The sequence below is a fragment of the Hyalella azteca genome, unplaced genomic scaffold, assembly GCF_000764305.2.
Source record: "Hyalella azteca isolate HAZT.00-mixed unplaced genomic scaffold, Hazt_2.0.2 contig17328, whole genome shotgun sequence".
Lineage (NCBI taxonomy): Eukaryota > Metazoa > Arthropoda > Malacostraca > Amphipoda > Hyalellidae > Hyalella > Hyalella azteca.
In genome coordinates this window covers 125,969-135,912 of record NW_025947115.1, presented here as the reverse complement: position 1 = coordinate 135,912, position 9,944 = coordinate 125,969, and positions in this window count along the sequence as shown.

Sequence of the window (9,944 nt, the reverse complement as noted above, 5' to 3'; positions counted from 1 at the left end):
TTTTTCTTGCAAACTGAAATGGAACAACTAAATTTTTTCAGCTGCAACGAAATACTTAATGTCGACTTGCAGATTTTGGCAATTCAGGAGAGTCGGACAGAATCTACAGGTGCAGCGTTGCCTGATGTTAAAGCAGCTGTTCTCTTACGCACACTAGCAAGTCTAATGTTTACAGCAACAAGTGGTCGTGCAAAAAGTTTTTCACTATTCATCCAATGTGTTTTCTTTAATGACTTTAATTTACAAATTTTCAAAATTATTTGAAGATAATTTGCCCTTGGCACCGCAATTAATTTGGCAAGTTATCGACCAGACCCAAGCCCATTCACGCTCTTATTTCTGATTACTTAGTTCAAAAATAAATGCAGGAAGGAAGGAAGATCTGGCGCTTTGCTGCGCGCCTAAAGGCACTGTACACATAGACGCGAAGTCGCGAACACGACCTTCAGTGTCGTATCGGCCGTCACGCGTGTGGGTTGTGATATTTTGTGCGGTCATCTCTGTTTTCAACAATCCGATCACTCAATTTTTAATAACCCAGCGGAAAAGCAATCACCTTTTTATTATCTAACAGTAAAACTATGATTGTTAGAAGGGTTCTAATTGGAAATTTTTTTAGTCTATCGATCGGAAGGAAATGAACGAAAAAGAACAGAATTACCACAGTTTCTTAATTTGAAATTTTTCTCGGTATCTTTCATTCTATTAGAGTTAGACGGTAAAAGGCAGTTTGATCGCCGTTCGTATGTAAAAATTTGAATAGCCTTAAACCGGAAAAAATATGATTGACAAACGTTGTTCATTCACTTCATTGATCGATTGACGAAGAAATTAATTGCCGAAGAAATTTAAATTTCCACTCGCTACAATTTCCAGGTGAGTACTGAGGTTTTTCTGCAAATTTAGTATCTAGTACTAAATTTTCTAATACTTATTTTACTCTAGTACTCGTGGTAGTTTAATTTAGATTTATTATTGGTTTTAAAATGACGTCGCGCGCTGTGATGCATTCTCAGGTTCTCTGAGAGTAAACTGAAGTGGAACGATTTGTCTCTCAACAACGCAACTAACCGGCCTGTTTAATTAATTAACGCGATGATCAAGTATTTGTCATTTTGTGTGATATTCTCTCGTCATTTTATCTTATGTATTAAATAGATTTAAGATCAATTAAGTATTTGTTAAATTTTTATCAAATAGGTTATTTTTTTTTTTTTTGTTTCAAGGTTAAGTGCTGGAAAGTATAGAACTATCTCGCGTAGGTATCGCATGCTTGTTGCCTTGTAATTAATGCACTATTACTAACTGTGAGCCTTACCTTCATTGACCTCAAAATATAATCAGAACCTTCATTGGGTTTTGTACTTAATTTTTATCATATTTGTGCGTTTCCGATACAATCATTAACCTTTCGACTCTTATTTTTGTAATCTTTCCACTCTTGTTTTTATAATCTTTCGACTCTTATTCTTACTGATATAGAATGAATATTCTTATAATAGAATATTCTTACTGATAGATTCATTGAAGGAATGAGAGTTCAACTGTGATGCCGCACAACAAAAGAGGAAGATTGAGGCGAAATTTATAATATAATGTATTATCCAATTAAATATTCTATTTATACCCGGATAAGAAGCATTTGTTTCCTTCGTGATCGATAACGTAATTTATTTTGATGTTCTTGCCTCAACTTGTAAACTTCATTCACTACTAAAGCCATATTTTATAGAACAGAATTTTTCTACCGGATTAGATCAAATACATTGTTTTGCAAGATAATTGTAACTTTACAACACTTCTCTTTAACTTCACTTCTTGTTTGTTTGTTTGTCTGCTACAAATCTTATAATCGATATTTAACCCACTTCTACCTGTCCAATCGATCTGAAATTTTACACACTTGCGTAAATTCGGAGACAATGAATGAATCAATTGACAGAATAAACAATTTTAAAAATTAAAAAAAAAAATTATTTCTGATATTAAAAAAATTGAAAAAATTTTGTCTGCTCCATAACTTATAATCGATATTTAACACACTTCTACCTGTCCAATCGATCTGAAATTTTGCATATTTGCGTAAAGTCGGAGACAATGCATTTATCAATTGACAGAATAAATAATTTTGAACAATTTAAATTTTTTTATTTTAAAAATAAAATTTAAAAATTAATTTTCCTAATATTTCATAATAAAATTAAAAATTCATTGTACATGTGTAACACGGGTGACACTGGATGCTTAAGAAGTGTTGTCTTTAAAAAATAATTTTTAAACGCATGTTAGGTTATTTATTTTTTAAACCATTTTAAACCTTTGTCGTGGTTGGCGGGGCCTTCCAGGCGGTACATGAAGGCCGTCTGGGGGCCACAAGCGATTTTCAGGTAATTTGTATTTCACACCAATGGTTTCTACATAAAAAAAAGTTAATGTGTAAATTTTACCACAAATTTATAAGTCCCATTGTACTTATTCAGTGTGCTAATTAGCAGCAGACTCAGTTATACGAAATATAAATATCAATTACACCCACACATTACCTGTTATTATGCAGTATTGCTGGTATACGCTGTGGTACTGGACTACTGCATGGTAGATGGCGGTAGACGGTAATATATCACAGACTTTCCTAGCTGGAGTCGAACTATCAAATCTCACTTGAGTTCACTACTTCACTTAGAATAGAATAGAATAGAAGTGCCGGCACTGGAAAAAATAGGCCCATGGCCTGTTGCCGATTCTTGTACTTTTCGTGACTTGATTCACAAGGGATCCGGCCATTTGAACACTTCAACCATAACTTGGCGGCCAAGTACACGTAATGGCAAATTTCTCAACTGACATTGGTCGGTTTTGCTTGAAAAACCGACTGTGATTGCCGGACGGATAAATGAACTCTCAACTATCTTTGATAGTTGAGAGTTCAACTCAACTATCTTTGATAGTAGAGAGTAGTTTGCCGGGCACTGGTCCATAAAAGGGTTGGGGAGCGCTGTTTATGAGAGTTATGAGAAAACTCTCAAAGATAGTTGGAGGTTTCTAATTTCTCAACTATCTCTCATAGATAGCTGAGAGTTATGAACTCTCAACTATCTTTGATAGTACGGCCGGGCCGTGGTCCGTTAAAGGGTTGGGGAGCGCTGTTTATGAGAGTTATGAGAGAACTCTCAAAGATAGTCGGGGATTTACAGTTTCTCAACTATCTCTCATAGATATAGATAGCTGAGACTTATGAACTCTCAACTATCTTTGATAGTAAAGAGTAGTTGACCGGGCCGTGGTTCCTAAAAGGGTTAGGGAGCGCTGGTCTGGTCGGTCAGGACGCCAGCCATCGATCTCGACGGTCCGTCTTACGTGCACCGACTTTAGTACGCGATTTTCCGTAACCCGATCATTTCCTTCGTTTTATTTGCTGCTGCAATTTATTCAATATTGCAATAATCAAGCGAGAATTATCGTTATGTTTCGAGCGAGAGTTATCATGTTTCGAGCGAAATTTATCATTATGTTTCGCGCTAGAGTTATCATTATTTTTCGAGCGCGAGTTCTCGACATTATCGCATCATTACTGTTATTCTATAATTGCTTGGGTTTTATAAGTTCGCGTTTAGTGTAAATTCCGCCCTGCAATTCAATAAAATAGTAAGAAATGACTTAAATTACGAGGCGCAACGTAATTTTTTATCTTCCTTATCATCCAGTGCATATCTTGTTTTAAAGTTATTTCGAAAATTTTCACATTAGTTGGGGTCTCTTTCTCTGCTGTTTACATAAATATTTCAAATTTTATCTTCCTTTTGCCGATGAAAATGCAGTCACTGTTGTAGCAAAATCTAACAATTAGCATCGTCTGTGAAATATCCATATATGATCAGGTTATTTGTTATGATTTTTTAATTTAATTTTCTTATGATATTTTTTGAACAACCCAATTACAAGTGAGGCTTTTGCTTGTTTCCTATGCGTTTGTCGGTCCAATTGTTTTCTTTATTAATTAATACTTTCTGGATATTGAGGATGCTTTGATATTAAGATACGCGTATTTTTGTTAATGTTTAGTTGAATGTAGCACGTTTTATGGACAGTTTTATGAACATATATGATCCAACAGCCATCCATGTTGCCAGCTGCCACTCATGTTGCCAGCTGCCACTCATGTTGCCAGCTGCCACTCATGTTGCATGTTGCCAGCTGCCACTCATGTTGTCAGCTGCCACTCAATTTTACAGCTGCCACTCCTGTTGCCAGCGGCAACTCAAATTGTACTTCAAACCTAGCAAACTGATAAAAATATTGTCATTTTCCGAGGTAAAACTGTGGTCGTTCATTTCGCGCGTCACTGTGAAATTTTACGAATTTAAAGTTTAATCTTTCTTTAGACTTTTCTTGCTAAAACTGGTCAATATTTTTGCAAGGTTACTGAGATTTTATGAATGAAAAGCTTAATTTTTCTGTTATTTGAACGACTTACACAAAAATGTCGCAGATTGTTTCGTCATAACTACTCATGTTCTCTCATATAACTCAAGCGTGTAGAAAAAAACTTTCCCGTCGTTTTATGTGTTGCTATTTTCGCTCTTCTATGAAGCTCTTATAAATATTGTTGTTATTGTTGCTGGTGCTGGAGTAAGGATCAATACGGCAGTTTGTCCGCTGGTGTTACCCGCATTTTTGTGCGATCGCAAGCTACCTACACGTCATATTCTGGGTCATCCTTCTCATCGATACTTACGATGGTTGTAAGTTAAGCGATGGTCGTAAGTTAAGCGATGGTCGTAAGTTAAGCGATGGTCGTAAGTTAAGCGGTGGTCGTAAGTTAAGCGATGGTCGTAACTTTAATTGGGAGTTCTATATACCTCTAAACTTTGTTTAGATGGTTGTAAGTTAAGCGATGGTCTATAGTTTAATTGGGAATTCTATATACCTCTAAACTTATTTTAGATGGTTGTAAGTTAAGCGATGGTCTATAGTTTAATTGGGAATTCTATATACATCTAAACTTATTTTAGATGGTTGTAAGTTAAGCGATGGTCTATAGTTTAATTGGGAATTCTATATACATCTAAACTTTGTTTAGATGGCTGTAAGTTAAGCGATGGTCGTAACTTTAACCGGGAATTCTATATACCTCTGCACTTTGGTCATTTGATTTCTTCTGCGTATGTAATGAAACTGCTAACCGGCTTAATTGATGCATGTAATAGGGTTGTTCACCCTTGCTCCAAAACAATATACCGCGTTAAAATATAATTGACTCCTGACGAACAAAATAGACTTGAAACAACAATAAACCCCTGAAACACTTCATGACCTTTACCTACGCAAGAGACAATTAACCACCATAAAGAATCTTTTAAATTTTCTCTGTCGAACAAAATATTATTGTTCAAGCAATCTAATTTACTCGTACACGTTATAAAATCGATCGGCTGTTGTGTCAGCTGCATGCTTCTCTTGACATCATCGACACAATCGCCGTATTTTGAACGCTGTGCCAAGCTTCTTGCCTATTATATAAAAATAACAACGATTAACAGCAGCACATTTGTATATATGAGTGAACTAATGATCTTGTGATTGGTTTGTATGCGGTGGTGGCATAACAAAATATTTTTATCATTTACGGAGAATTGTGTGAATATAACGCTTTGTATTTACTAAGAACTGAACACAAAATTATTGTTTCCATTAATGAACGATCGGATTGATCGAATTAAGTGTACTTTACGGATTCCTTCTGTCCTCAAAATTACTCCAAGTCTTTCATGTCTCATTATATTTGAAATATACTGCAGTAGAATTTTTCGAGATTTCTATAAACATTAATTTATTCAGCTACCGGAATTAATGGATAATTTTCCGAATTATTTTCACTTCATATATAATTTCAAACATCAACGTAATGAAAATTTAATTTTATTTTAGCGAAATTAAATTCTAATTTCAATCATATCGCAGGATATTATATAAATACGTCCAATAATTCCGTTTTTCGAGTAGATATTTCGCTTTATTATATATTTCTGTGTCCTAGTGTTCTCCCAGTCTTGAAAGTGCATTTTAAACTAAAAATTCAGTTAGTCTCATAAGTTTAATGAAAGATCGAACCGGGAGCCAAACTTTGTGAATTTCCTTTAATAATCGTCAGTTTTATTAGACGTCTTGGGTGAGCTCTGGTGATCGATGTAGATTTTTCTTCAACGTAAATTATTCTCCTTTCAGTAAAACGATATTTTTCAGACTCGGTAAATAAAGGGATATGAAATAAGTCATTGTAAAATTGTATCTAATCGCAAATTTTCGAAAGCTTTTCCTATGAATTTAATGTTTAAACTTCAAAAACTTTCCTACAAATTTTATAAGAAACTTTTTTATTTTTAATATTTTCCAATTATTATCTAAATATTTGATTTCGAGTTTATTCTCCTGATGTGAATTTTATACCCGACAAAGCTAGATTTTTTGTTCATATTTTTTATTCTATTTGGAATACATATATGCAGCGAATTATTCATTTCTGATTGTTCAGTTTATTATGAATTATAGTAGAGTTGAACATATTATGAATTATGGCAGCAAGAACTTAGGGCAAGATAAGAAAAACTTTATCACTTTTCATCTTAAATTCAGAATGGAAATGCATAATCATTTTTATTTCATTCACATCGATAATTAATATAATTGAGTTGAAAACATTATTAAGTTCAACTCCAGAAACGTTAAACTCTTTTGCGAATCACGAATCCTTTTCCCTCTAGCATTTCTTCATTCTTATCCGATACGGTAGCTAAATCGCCTTGAAAATATCAATTCAATTTATTTGCAAAGGGAATCTTGAAATAATCCAAGGTCAGATAAATTAACTTTATTCAATGTTTTACAGGCACAATTGTTCAGTGTTCACTCGAAGGCTGTTTAAAGTAAATTATTTCGAATCGTCGTTTTGCATTTGTAACTTTGAATGATGATGTGAAAATTGAATGTGAGCGGGTTAAATCCAAAGACAATAATGTGGAAATTAAAAACCTATTTTTCTCGCGAAACTGATAGTTTTAGGTACGGGGACGTGAAGTCCAATAGTGTTCATGTCAATTGTGTTACAAGTAAAATTAATGTAACGGTAATATTTGTTTTCTGAGGGAGATATTGCCGAATGCACCTGCAAGTTGATTGAACCTGTATTTGTCAAATGGGCAAAAACGTTCTGAAATAAAGTAAGTTGTTCGTAGACACTTCAGAGAACTACTTACATCAACTTTCGACATTAACGAAGGATGCTTATTTCGCAGTGATCTCGAGCACATTCACATGAATCTTGAACATTAATGCGTTACATGCAAGCCCTTTTTAAAACTCACTTGAATGTATAAAATGTATTCCATCATTTTAGCGCATTTTTTCATTTATAGAAAAAAGGCATTATTGTGCTCGCCATGTCCGTTCGTCCGCCTGTCTGTCCGTCTGTCTGTCTGTCTGTCCGTCCGTGACTTCCCGTTTTCGTCGACGAGAAAATGCGCTCTCTACATGTCACTCACTGCAGTGAGTACTGAGTTATATTTTTTAAAACTATCATGGGTGCATGATGTGCTGAAATCTTCAGAAACACTTGAAATTTCCTCTCCGAGTCGATTCCGGCCGTTGCTCTGGTCAGATTTACTTCTACATAATCCAGTGGTGTCCTGATTATTGACCAATCGAAAGTTTTCTTCAGTCCTAAGTTTGTCTTTGTTGAAGCTTTGAAGCCAGACCAATGGATGGAGGTTTTAAATGACGATACTTGGAAAATCACGTAATTCTCTATATGATCGAATTGCTCGTACGATAACTGAATTCCAGTGACCTAATTTCCGCCCAATTAATTGTCTGGTGTAGGTCAATTGTCATGGAATTTCGAAAATTTTGTACAGAAATGGTAAAGTAGTAGTATTAAATGTCAAAATATTGGGAATGTTTAACTTAAACATCAAAATATCAGTATTAATGTTGATGGTTGCTCAGTGTAAATTCATGTCTGTTGAGATTTGAGGGTTATCAGAGGTATACTGTGTTTTACTGTGAACATTTTGCTTTTATTTTATTGCTTTGAGTTGAATATCTTTAATTATTGTGCATGTGTTACTTTATTAATTTCATAGGCGGTATCTTAAAAAAACTCAAATCCTGATTCGATCTTACTTTTATAACTTTTAAAATAATTTTTTTATCCTTAATCAATTTGTATCGAGTTACAGGGTTTCAAATTAAAAAAGCAAGTGTCTCAAATATTGCTTACATCCCCATTTAATTATCCCGAGTCAACTTGTATCGAGTTACAGTGTTTCAAATTAAATAATTTAAATTAAGTGTTTCAAATTGAAAGTTGCGAGTCTAGTTCTATTTGACCGCCGACCCTTTGGGAGCGGCCTGGTCGCACTTCCCTATAAATATCACACCTTATATATTGGAGCTCTCGTATATAGCCCTCGAGGATCTAATTCGCTCAAATGGAAGCCTTCTGCCTCGTTGACCTGTAATTCAACTCCAGCCTGGTATCAACGGTCGCGTTTTGTGCAGGAATTTTCATTAAACTTTTAGCGTCCGCCTCTTTGGGGATGCAAAACGGGTTCAAACCTAATATATGATACCGACGATCGTTTTTCGCGCTGATGATGAAATTCTTGAAGAACATTATGAGAATTTAGTGTGCTTTCAAATTGGCTCGGTATGTGTTCCTATGAAATTTTAATGGATTTTAATGATGCCTTTTGGCCATCTTAATAGGCTGTAATTTCGGGAGTTTATTTCGAGCGTCTAACTCTCAAACTAAATAGTAAAATTCACTATGCTAAACTTGTTCATTGAAATAATCCAAATTACTCGTATATAGTTTTTATACATTATATGTATCAGGTTTATACTTGCACTATGGCAAAGTAAGGAAAACTATACAATTTAATTTTAATAACGTCAAATTACATTCGACTTTACGAAGTAATAATTAATCATCATAATAATACACATTCTTCAAATCGGTCACAGTAATAATAAAAAATTTGGAACGTCCCAGCGTCTGATTTGGAGGTGCTTAGGAGTCGCCCCGCGAACAAATTAGAAGCTTTAGCCGTGCTTTAGCGTCCGCATTGCAGTACGAACATGTGATTCTACATTGAAGTTGAAAATGTTTTAGCTAACGCTAAGCCCCCATCCGATCGGATCTGATCAGCTTTCGCGACGCACGTAACAAAAAAATATAAATAAATAAATAATAGAGAAAGCCTCTTCCATGATGTAAGTGGGAAAAGGATATTATCGACATTTTAATGCATTATGTTGAAAGTTCTAAAGCGATTCTAACTGGATACCTTGCCTCATGTGCATTTTAACGATGTCTTTGAATTACGGTAAGACGCTTTATAGTGCACTGCCTATTATAAAATCAAGTGGATAACAACTTGTGCGCAATCTCCATAAATAATCATTGGTGTTAAGCCGTTTGCGCTTAAAAACCAATATTTGTCAACACTGGTAATATGGATGTATTTTTTATTCCATAGAAATAATAACTTCATCGATTCCTTTTTTTAGCTCTACTGTTGAATCCTCATGTTCAGACCCTATGTTTATTTACTCATCTTCAATTCCTCATGTGTGACGACTAATGTCCAGTAATTCATGTTTAGCTTATTCAGAACAATGAAGGGGTCTTAACTGGGTCAGAACAATGAACGGGTCCTAACAGTGACTAATGTTCATTTCTACAGCGCGAGCAGAGGGTTGGCGTAGCACCAATCGATATACCCTTTTGCAGGGCCAAACTGGTCTGGATGACCCACACTAAGACACAAATGTGCCTCGCTATTTGGACAAACTCACACTTGTTTTTCTTAGTTCATTGTCTCAACTGCTATTTTATCCGCACACTAAAAACCGTTCATTTGATCTCCGTGCAGCGATGACTTCTC